This window comes from Cetorhinus maximus, unplaced genomic scaffold, assembly GCF_964194155.1.
Source record: "Cetorhinus maximus unplaced genomic scaffold, sCetMax3.hap1.1 HAP1_SCAFFOLD_1661, whole genome shotgun sequence".
In the NCBI taxonomy this organism is placed as follows: domain Eukaryota; kingdom Metazoa; phylum Chordata; class Chondrichthyes; order Lamniformes; family Cetorhinidae; genus Cetorhinus; species Cetorhinus maximus.
The window spans coordinates 61913-73421 of record NW_027597601.1 but is presented as its reverse complement, the minus strand read 5'-3'; positions in this window follow the sequence as shown (position 1 = coordinate 73421).

Here is an 11509-nt window from a genome sequence, read left to right as displayed (position 1 = left end):
CCCACAACACTCAAGAAGCTCGACACCGTCCAGGACAAAGCAGCCCCCGCTCGATGGGGCACCCCATCCACCAACATTCACTCCCTCCACCACCACCACCGACGCACAGGGGCAGCAGTGTGTGTACCATCTACAAGATGCACTGCAGCAACTCGCCAAGGGCTCCTTCGACAGCGCCGCCCAAACCCACGACCTCTACCGTCTAGAAGGACGAGGGCAGCAGACACATGGGGAACACCACCACCTGCAAGTTCCCCTCCCGAGCCACTCGCCATCCCGACTTGGGAATATAATCGGCCGTTCCTTCACTGTCGCCGGGTCAAAATCCTGGAACTCCCTCCCTAACAGCGCTGTGGGTGTACCGACACCACACGGACAAAATCCTGGAACTCCCTCCCTAACAGCGCCGTGGGTGTACCTACACCACACGGGGACAAAATCCTGGAACTCCCTCCCTAACAGCGCTGTGGGTGTACCTACACCACACGGGGACAAAATCCTGGAATTCCCTCCCTAACAGCGCCGTGGGTGTACCTACACCACACGGACAAAATCCTGGAACTCCCTCCCTAACAGCGCTGTGGGTGTACCTACACCACACACGGGGACTGCAGCGGTTCAAGAAGCCAGCTCACCACCCCCCATCTTCTCAAGGGGGCAATTAGGGATGGGCAATAAACGCTGGGCCCAACCCAGCGACGCCCGCAACACGTGAAAAAAAGTGAAAAGGTTAAGGTGCCGACAGGCGGTGTGAAGTGCGGGCACCTGGGGAGTGGGTAACACTCACTCCTGTACCAAAGTTGAGCTACACTCCGTCCATAGACGGTGTGCGCATCGCGGAGTTTCGATGGGGTTTCGAGACGATGCGTCGGAGGGGCTGATTGGAGATGCCAACCCTCAGGGCTGCCCGTCAGAGAGAAAGCGCCGAGTTGCACCCGGGGCAGCTCCAAAGACATGGGCGCAGAGACGTCCGTGGGGGACACAGCGCCTCAACAAAACACAGGCCGTGCACAGGCTCATCTCCTGTGGTCTTGCTCATGAGCCTTCAGGGGCTGGGGGTGGGGAACAGTAGGCAGTGGGAGGGGGTTGGGAGGGAGCGGTGTAAATGACCCTTCCCAACATGGGGTACAAAAGCCGGGAGGTCGCGGTAAACCTTTGATGAGTCGCTGCACCAGGGCCACCAGCTGGAGTACTGACTCCGTCCCCAGTTCTGGGCCCCTCCGCTTGAGGAAGGGTGTCAAGGGGCCTCGGAGGGGGTGCGGAGGAGATTTACCAGGGATGAGGGAGCCCCACGCGTTACCCTCGCTTGCTTCCTGTGCCAAAATCCAGCTCAGGCAAGCCGGGGACTGCAGCGCATGTAAGGGCAGGCTTGGCTATAAAAGCAGCACCCCCATCACTACGAAAGCATCAACTCCAGTGAGCACTCAGCTCGGAGGGAGGACAGGGACCTAATGGCCTGCACTGGGTTTTCAGCTCTCCCATAATTCAATCAAGAGCCCTGGTTTAAGCTGCACAAGAGGCTGCACATTCTCCTCAGCTGAGAGAGCCAAGATTAGATCCCTGCATGACACTGCGGCAGGAGACACCGGGTTGGAAAATATCACACCCACTAACGCTGGACTTATCTCATCAGGGATTGCCACACGATGCACACCATCTCGCTTTGTCTCCTGTATCCGCCCGCATTTGATCTTAATCTGTGGCCTGCGCATGGCGTTGGCCGGCACAGCAACAGGCCATTCGGCCCCTCTGCTCTGTGCCGGTGTTTTGTGCTCCACACGAGATTCACTCCCGCCGCGCCCCCACCAAGAACTTCATCTCACCCCCATCGCCATGTCCTTCTATTCCTCTCTCCCTCATGTGTTTATCCAGCTTCCCCACCCCACCTCCCTTCAATACATCGACGCTATTCGCCTCGACCACCCCCTGTGGGAGCGAGTCCCACATTCTCCCCGCTCCCCGTGGGAGTGAGTGCCACATTCTCCCCCACTCCCCGTGGGAGCGAGTCCCACATTCTCCCCCACTCCCCGTGGGAGCGAGTCCCACATTCTCCCCCACTCCCCGAGGGAGCGAGTCCCACATTCTCCCCCACTCCCCGCGGGAGCGAGTCCCACATTCTCCCCCACTCCCCGTGGGAGCGAGTCCCACATTCTCTCTCCCCCACTCCCCGTGGGAGCGAGTCCCACATTCTCCCCGTGGGAGCGAGACCCACATTCTCCCCCACTCCCCGCGGGAGCGAGTCCCACATTCTCCCCGCTCTCTGGGTAAAGAAGTTTCTCCTGAATGCCCCCGATTGGAACTATTAGTGACCCGTCTTATATCGATGGCCCCCGAGTTCTGGTCTCTCTCCCCAAACCCCTCGCACCCACAAAAATGGAAACATCGTCTCTACGTCTGCCCTATCGAAACCCCTTCGTAATTTTAAGAACCTCTACCAGGCTGACCCTCCCTTAATCATCTCTCCGTAAAAAGAGAGTCCCAGCCTGGGTACAACCTCACATTTTGGGTACCACATGTGTAAAGCCTTTTTTGGGTTTGGCCCTTCCCCAGAGCATCTACTCGTCCCAGCGGTGCCAATACACACGTATCTAACGCGTGTTACACCCGACGCGCGGGACTCCAGGGCGGGTCAGGGTGGGGATGACAGGCGAAGATGCGATTCCAGGCTCCCTCGTCAGTGGCCAATCCCGCCTCTTCCAGCACCCAAGGCAGAAACCGATCTCCTCACAGAGAGAGGGAGTCCCGAGCGGGCCGCAAAACTCCGGGGATGAGGGAAGCGGTCGGAAAGCGTCACACGAAACGTCTCACCGTCACGACCCTCACTCAAAACACTTCCTTCTAAATTAATTCTAGGGCGGTGGGCCGCACCGTGGTGGTGGGTGGGTGGGGGGAGGGGGGAGAGTGGGGGACCACCAGCAATTATTGCTCATTCCCCCGATTGCCCATGAGGGGGCGGTGGTGGTGAAGGCAGAGAGAGCAGCGCAAGGTGGGATGGGAACCGGGGAAAAGCCCGGGGGACAACCGTACAGATCTGTGTAGAGGGAGCGAGGCAGGCGGCGAGGGGGCAAGGAAGAAAGAGACAGAGAGCAAGAGCGAGAGAGCGAGGCAGACGGCGAGAGAACGAGCAAGAAAGAGACAAAGAGCAAGAGCGAGAGAACGAGGCAGACGGTGAGAGAACGAGGCAGACGGTGAGAGAACGAGGCAGACGGTGAGAGAACGAGGCAGACGGTGAGAGAACGAGGCAGACGGTGAGAGAACGAGGCAGACGGTGAGAGAGCGAGCAAGAAAGAGACAGAGAGCAAGAGCGAGAGAACGAGGCAGACGGCGAGAGAACGAGGCAGACGGCGAGAGAACGAGGCAGACGGCGAGAGAACGAGGCAGACGGCGAGAGAACGAGGCAGACGGCGAGAGAACGAGGCAGACGGCGAGAGAACGAGGCAGACGGCGAGAGAACGAGGCAGACGGCGAGAGAACGAGGCAGACGGCGAGAGAACGAGGCAGACGGCGAGAGAACGAGGCAGACGGCGAGAGAACGAGGCAGACGGCGAGAGAACGAGGCAGACGGCGAGAGAACGAGGCAGACGGCGAGAGAACGAGGCAGACGGCGAGAGAACGAGGCAGACGGCGAGAGAACGAGGCAGACGGCGAGAGAACGAGGCAGACGGCGAGAGAACGAGGCAGACGGCGAGAGAACGAGGCAGACGGCGAGAGAACGAGGCAGACGGCGAGAGAACGAGGCAGACGGCGAGAGAACGAGGCAGACGGCGAGAGAACGAGGCAGACGGCGAGAGAACGAGGCAGACGGCGAGAGAACGAGGCAGACGGCGAGAGAACGAGGCAGACGGCGAGAGAACGAGGCAGACGGCGAGAGAACGAGGCAGACGGCGAGAGAACGAGGCAGACGGCGAGAGAACGAGGCAGACGGCGAGAGAACGAGGCAGACGGCGAGAGAACGAGGCAGACGGCGAGAGAACGAGGCAGACGGCGAGAGAACGAGGCAGACGGCGAGAGAACGAGGCAGACGGCGAGAGAACGAGGCAGACGGCGAGAGAACGAGGCAGACGGCGAGAGAACGAGGCAGACGGCGAGAGAACGAGGCAGACGGCGAGAGAACGAGGCAGACGGCGAGAGAACGAGGCAGACGGCGAGAGAACGAGGCAGACGGCGAGAGAACGAGGCAGACGGCGAGAGAACGAGGCAGACGGCGAGAGAACGAGGCAGACGGCGAGAGAACGAGGCAGACGGCGAGAGAACGAGGCAGACGGCGAGAGAACGAGGCAGACGGCGAGAGAACGAGGCAGACGGCGAGAGAACGAGGCAGACGGCGAGAGAACGAGGCAGACGGCGAGAGAACGAGGCAGACGGCGAGAGAACGAGGCAGACGGCGAGAGAACGAGGCAGACGGCGAGAGAACGAGGCAGACGGCGAGAGAACGAGGCAGACGGCGAGAGAACGAGGCAGACGGCGAGAGAACGAGGCAGACGGCGAGAGAACGAGGCAGACGGCGAGAGAACGAGGCAGACGGCGAGAGAACGAGGCAGACGGCGAGAGAACGAGGCAGACGGCGAGAGAACGAGGCAGACGGCGAGAGAACAAGGCAGACGGCGAGAGAGCGAGCAAGAAAGAGACAGAGAGCAAGAGCGAGAGAACGAGGCAGACGGCGAGAGAGCGAGCAAGAAAGAGACAGAGAGCAAGAGCGAGAGAACGAGGCAGACGGTGAGAGAGCGAGGCAGACAGCGAGAGAGCGAGCAAGAAAGAGACAAAGAGCAAGAGCGAGAGAACGAGGCAGACGGCGAGAGAACGAGGCAGACGGCGAGAGAGCGAGCAAGAAAGAGACAAAGAGCAAGAGCGAGAGAACGAGGCAGACGGCCAGAGAGCGAGGCAGAAGGCGAGAGAACGAGCAAGAAAGAGACAGAGAGCAAGAGCGAGAGTACGAAGCAGACGGCGAGAGAACGAGGCGGACGGCGAGAGAACGAGGCAGACGGCGAGAGAACGAGGCAGACGGCGAGAGAACGAGGCAGACGGCGAGAGAACGAGGCAGACGGCGAGAGAGCGCGCAAGAAAGAGACAGAGAGCAAGAGCGAGAGAACGAGGCAGACGGCCAGAGAGCGAGGCAGACGGCGAGAGAACGAGCAAGAAAGAGACAGAGAGCAAGAGCGAGAGAACGAAGCAGACGGCGAGAGAACGAGGCAGACGGCGAGAGAACGAGCAAGAAAGAGACAGAGAGCAAGAGCGAGAGAACGAGGCAGACGGCGAGAGAGCGAGCAAGAAAGAGACAGAGAGCAAGAGCGAGAGAACGAGGCAGACGGCGAGAGAGCGAGCAAGAAAGAGACAGAGAGCAAGAGCGAGAGAACGAGGCAGACGGCGAGAGAGCGCGGCAGACGGCGAGAGAACGAGGCAGACGGCGAGAGAGCGAGCAAGAAAGAGACAGAGAGCAAGAGCGAGAGAACGAGGCAGACGGTGAGAGAGCGAGGCAGACGGCGAGAGAGCGAGCAAGAAAGAGACAAAGAGCAAGAGCGAGAGAACGAGGCAGACGGCGAGAGAACGAGCAAGAAAGAGACAGAGAGCAAGAGCGAGAGAACGAGGCAGACGGCGAGAGAGCGAGCAAGAAAGAGACAGAGAGCAAGAGCGAGAGAACGAGGCAGACGGCGAGAGAGCGAGGCAGACGGCGAGAGAACGAGCAAGAAAGAGACAAAGAGCAAGAGCGAGAGAACGAGGCAGACGGCAAGAGAACGAGCAAGAAAGAGACAAAGAGCAAGAGCGAGAGAACGAGGCAGACGTCGAGAGAGCGAGACAGAAAGAGACAGAGAACAAGAGCGAGAGAACGAGGCAGACGGCGAGAGAGCGAGACAGAAAGAGACAGAGAGCAAGAGCGAGAGAGCGAGGCAGACGGTGAGAGAGCGAGACAGAAAGAGACAGAGAGCAAGAGCGAGAGAGCGAGGCAGACGGTGAGAGAGCGAGACAGAGAGCAAGAGCGAGAGAAAGGGGACAGGAAAGGGTCCATAAGGGGAAACGTAGCCAAGTTCGCTCCACCAAACCACCTGAATGGAAAGGGTGTGGATACGCAGAATGAACATGGACACCCAGGAGCGAGTTACAGACTGGAACCTCATCGAGCATTCGGGCGAGCGAGAGGGTTTCGCCTGTGTGTACGTTCAAGGGGGTGGGAGGGGGTCGGTGACATCGAGTTACAGGAAGACTGTACCCACGGAGTGCCGGCATTGCATGGCACCCAGCGGCAGGCCGAAGACTTCCAGAATCATCCACACAGCGCTTCCCCGAACGGTTGGAGGCTGTGATCGGAGGGATCGGGACTCCTCCTCTCCTTGGAGAGGAGGCGGCTAACAGGAGGTCTGATAGAGGTGCTCAAAATCATGAGGGGGCCGGACAGGGTAGATGGGAAGAAGCTGTCCCCGTTCGCAAAAAGGATCGAGAACCAGAGGGATCAGGTTTAAAGGGATTGGAGAAAGAAGCAAATGCAAGGTGAGAAAAAACTGTTTCACACGGCGGGTGGTTAGGGTCTGGAATGCGCTGCCTGAGAGTGTGGGGGAGACAGGGTCAATCGAGGCGTTAGGATCTGGAATGCGCTGCCTGAGAGTGTGGTGGAGACAGGTTCAATCGAGGCGTTAGGGTCTGGAATGCGCTGCCTGAGAGTGTGGTGGAGACAGAGTCAATCGAGGCATTAGGATCTGGAATGCGCTGCCTGAGAGTGTGGTGGAGACAGGGTCAATCGAGGCGTTAGGATCTGGAATGCACTGCCTGAGAGTGTGGGGGAGACAGGGTCAATCGAGGCGTTAGGGTCTGGAATGCGCTGTCTGAGAGTGTGGGGGAGACAGGGTCAATCGAGGCGTTAGGGTCTGGAATGTGCTGCCTGAGAGTGTGGGGGAGACAGGGTCAATCGAGGCGTTAGGATCTGGAATGCGCTGCCTGAGAGTGTGGTGGAGACAGGGTCAATCGAGGCATTAGGGTCTGCAATGCGCTGCCTGAGAGTGTGGTGGAGACAGGGTCAATTGAGGCGTTAGTGTCTGGAATGCGCTGCCTGAGAGTGTGGTGGAGACAGGGTCAATCGAGGCATTAGGGTCTGCAATGCGCTGCCTGAGAGTGTGGTGGAGACAGGGTCAATCGAGGCGTTAGTGTCTGGAATGTGCTGCCTGAGAGTGTGGTGGAGGCAGGTTCAATCGAGGCGTTAGGGTCTGGAATGCGCTGCCTGAGAGTGTGGGGGAGACAGAGTCAATCGAGGCGTTAGGATCTGGAATGCGCTGCCTGAGAGTGTGGTGGAGGCAGGTTCAATCGAGGCGTTAGGGTCTGGAATGCGCTGCCTGAGAGTGTGGTGGAGACAGGGTCAATCGAGGCATTAGGATCTGGAATGCGCTGCCTGAGAGTGTGGGGGAGACAGGTTCAATCGAGGCGTTAGGGTCTGGAATGCGCTGCCTGAGAGTGTGGGGGAGACAGGGTCAATCGAGGCATTAGGATCTGGAATGCGCTGCCTGAGAGTGTGGTGGAGACAGGGTCAATCGAGGCGTTAGGGTCTGGAATGCGCTGCCTGAGAGTGTGGTGGAGACAGGGTCAATCGAGGCGTTAGGATCTGGAATGCGCTGCCTGAGAGTGTGGGGGAGACAGGGTTAATCGAGGCGCTAGGGTCTGGAATGCGCTGCCTGAGAGTGTGGTGGAGGCAGGTTCAATCGAGGCGTTAGGGTCTGGAATGCGCTGCCTGAGAGTGTGGGGGAGACAGGGTCAATCGAGGCGTTCAAGAGGGGCATTGGATGATTATTTGAATAGAAACAATGTGCAGGGGGTACACTGGTGGGGAAGGCAGAGCGATGGCACGAGGTCACAATGCTCATTTGAAGAGCCAGTGCAGACACGATGGGCCGAATGGCCTCTTTCTGTGCCCTTAAAATTCCGTGATTCAATCGGCGGCAGCAGTGAACTGCTTTCGTTCAACGGAGAGAAACCACGCCACGGGGGACCGTCGAAGTTTGCCAGTGCTGCGCGAAACAGAGTTAGACCAGGGCCTGTGCTCGCACAGCATCACGGACCAGACAGAAACTCGACGTGCTGTGTACAGCTCTATAAATAACCTCACAAGGGCCCCGAGGGCCTCACCTGTTTAGCAGAAAGTGGCGTCTGAACGGAAACATTCGCAGAACCTGACAGCGCGGGAGGAGGTCATTCAGCCCATCGTGCCTGTGCCAGCTCATTGAGAGAGCTATCTAACTTAGTCCCCCCCACTCCCAGCTGTTTTGTCACTCCACCCACCCACCCCCACCTCATGAGAAACCTTGAAAAAAACCTCTTCAGCCAGATAAAAGCTCCTTCGTGGGATGTCGTGGGGAGTTACTGGCAAGGACGGCATTTATTGGTTGCCCTCACCCCACTCCGGTTGTCCTGAGGAGGCAGCGGTGGTGCAGCAGGTTTTGATGCATCCACAAGATCCAAATGCTGTTACGTAAACTCCCGATGAGGCAAAAGCTCGATAAATAGATTATGGCCACTATGCTGCCACCCTTTTCCCTCCCTCTCTCTCTCTCCTGACAATCAGGAAGGTCAATAGGAAGCTACAGTCTGCCTTTTTAATGGCATGTTAATTATATTAAGATACGCAGGTGAAGGACATTGTTTAATTAAGTACCTAGAGTACTTGTAAAGAGAGACCGGACCTGCCCCTTTTGCGGTCTTGTGGAGTCCGCGGGCCACGTATATGTAGGGTGTTGTAGGCTGCACTCCCTTTTCAGTTATTTAAAGAACCTTTTACTGATGTTCTGTTTGCACTCCAGCCCCACGCTCCTGATTTACGGACACCCGGTGCGGAGGGGAGCCGGGAGGGAGGAGGACCTCCTGGTGAACCTGCTCCTGGGCCTGGCCAAGTTAGCCATTAACAGGTCCAGGCAGCGGGCGATCGAGGGGGCGTCATCCGACCCGACTGTCTGCCCCTCTTCCGCGGCTATGTTTGCGGCCGGGTGTCCTTGGAGAGGGAGCAGGCAGTGTCTGCCAGCACCGTCGAGGCCTTCCGCGCCCGGTGGGCACCACGGGGACTGGGGTGTTTTATTGACCCCCCGCCTTCATCACATTTTGATTTGATGTTTGTAAGTTCCCTTTCAATTTTGTCTTCGGTTTGGCAGTTCCCTAATTTAAAGGGCTGTGTTTATTTTGTCCCTGATTTTGTTGATTTAGTTTAATTGTCTGACTCCCAAAAGAGTTAGCGAGAGACCGGCCTTGAGGGGTCAGTGTTCCTCGTGCATATGGAATGTGAAAGGTTGTTGCCCCTCTTTCCGCTATTTGAGGGGGCTTTACATTCGTGGGGTGTGGGCTGTCTGCGCTTCAGCCCCTCACTCCTGATCTTTGGCCACCCGGTGCAGAGGTGGGGGCAGATCGGAAGGCCGCCTCATCAGCCTGCTCCCGGGCCTGGCCAAAGTGACCATAAACAGGTCCAGGCAGTGGGCGGCCCACTGCCCCTCTTCCACAGTTACGCCCGGGCTCCCGGGCGTCCACTGACACCCTCGAGGGCTTCCTCGGCCGGTGGACCGCGCAGGGGCTGGATTTCATCGTCGGCACCTCGGGAAGGTTACTTTGAACTCGGTGTAATGTAACTTCTTTTGCAGGTTTGAGTTAAGAGTTAGGGTAACCCTTTAAAGGAGGGGGGGCTGGTTAGCTCAGCTGGCTAGATGGTTAGCGCGTGGTTCAGAATAATGGCAACAAGCGCGGGTTCGATTCCCATGCCGGCTGAGGTAGATTGGAGAGCTCTGCCTCTGCATAATTCAGACTGGGCAGTTAACTGGCCCATTCTGCATTCTCTAAGGCTAGGCTTCCACTAGAGTCCACTTGCCTTCCAGTCAGCACTCTCATCCCATGCAGTATAAATTGTTGCTCCCCCCATCACTGTTTCTAAGTTTTATTTAAACTTTGTCTTTGGTTTTACGGCTATCCTAATTTAGGGGCTGTGTTTATTTTATCCCTCATTTTGTCCATTTTTGACTCCAAGAGAGTTAATTTCTTGCAGGCTATCCTGACGAGTGGTAACATGAGAAGCTTTGATAGCAGATCTCTATTCTCAGCAATATTTCTGATCGCTTCTGGGAATATTTCACCGCATCACAAAACGATTGTGTCATTTTTTTTTTTACACGATACATGAAATGCGCATCAGAAATTTGAGGAACATATTTAACGTGCAGGATGGAGAAATAAGAGTCAGGAAACACGTGCCAGACGTATTAACACTTGAAGATCACCCTCGCTGATGCGCACAGTAAAAGCCACATGAAAGACAAGGACAGGGAGTAGGGTATCTTCTTAGGCACGAGGTTATTGTGCTGCTTCAGTGGTCAGGATCAATGGCTCTTGAATTTCACAAATCATCATCATCAAACAAACAGAATCTCAGGTGGACTGCAATTGGTAACCCAGCAGTGTGAGGGGAGGTCATAGGAACAGGAGGAGGCCATTCAGCCCCCTTCCTCCTCGAGCCTGTTACACAGGAACAGGAGGAGGCCATTCAGCCCCCTCCTCCTCCTCGAGCCTGTTACACAGGAACAAGAGGAGGCCATTCAGCCCCCCTCCTTGAGCTTGTTACACAGGAACAGGAGGAGGCCATTCAGCCCCCTTCCTCCTCGAGCCTGTTACACAGGAACAGGAGGAGGCCATTCAGCCCCCTTCCTCGAGCCTGTTACACAGGAACAAGAGGAGGCCATTCAGCCCCCTTCCTCCTCGAGCCTGTTACACAGGAACAGGAGGAGGCCTTTCAGCCCCCCCTCCTCGAGCCTGTTACACAGGAACAGGAGGAGGCCATTCTGCCCCCCTCCTCGAGCCTGTTACACAGGAACAGGAGGAGGCCATTCAGCCCCCCTCCTCCTCGAGCCTATTACACAGGAACAGGAGGAGGCCCATTCAGCCCCCCTCCTCCTCGAGCCTGTTACACAGGAACAGGAGGAGGCCCATTCAGCCCCTTCCTCCCCCTCCCTGTCTCCCTCTCCCTCCCCCCACAAAGCCTGTTACACAGGAACAGCAGAGATGGGAGGGAGAGTTCCAGATTCCCAGTGCTTCCTGACATCACCCCTGGCTCGGACTTTAAGGTTCTGTGCCAAAGGGAGAAGACCGTCTCCCGCATCCCTTTGTCATTTTGTGCACTTGGATGAGATCACCCCCCCCCCACCCCCCCAACCCTTCAACGCCCACGAGTATACAACACGAGCTGCTTCAAAATTACGCAATTTAACCGGCGAGACCCTGGCATCACTCTGGCAAGGCAGGGCTGTGCACACTCTTCCTGCAGGCACAGCATCTTAAAGCAGGGCACGGCAGCAAACTCCACAGGCTGAGCAGCAGAGCCCAACAGCTCACCAGGGACGAGATTAAAGGCGCAACAAGAGCTCAGCTGACAAGACAATGCCCTGCTCCCGCAAGCCGAAATCCGGCAAGCAAAAAACTGCAGGGAAACAAAATAAATGACTCCCTTGTGAGAAATGAGAGTGTGTGCGATTCAGCCCTCAATAAGTGACGTGTAAAACAC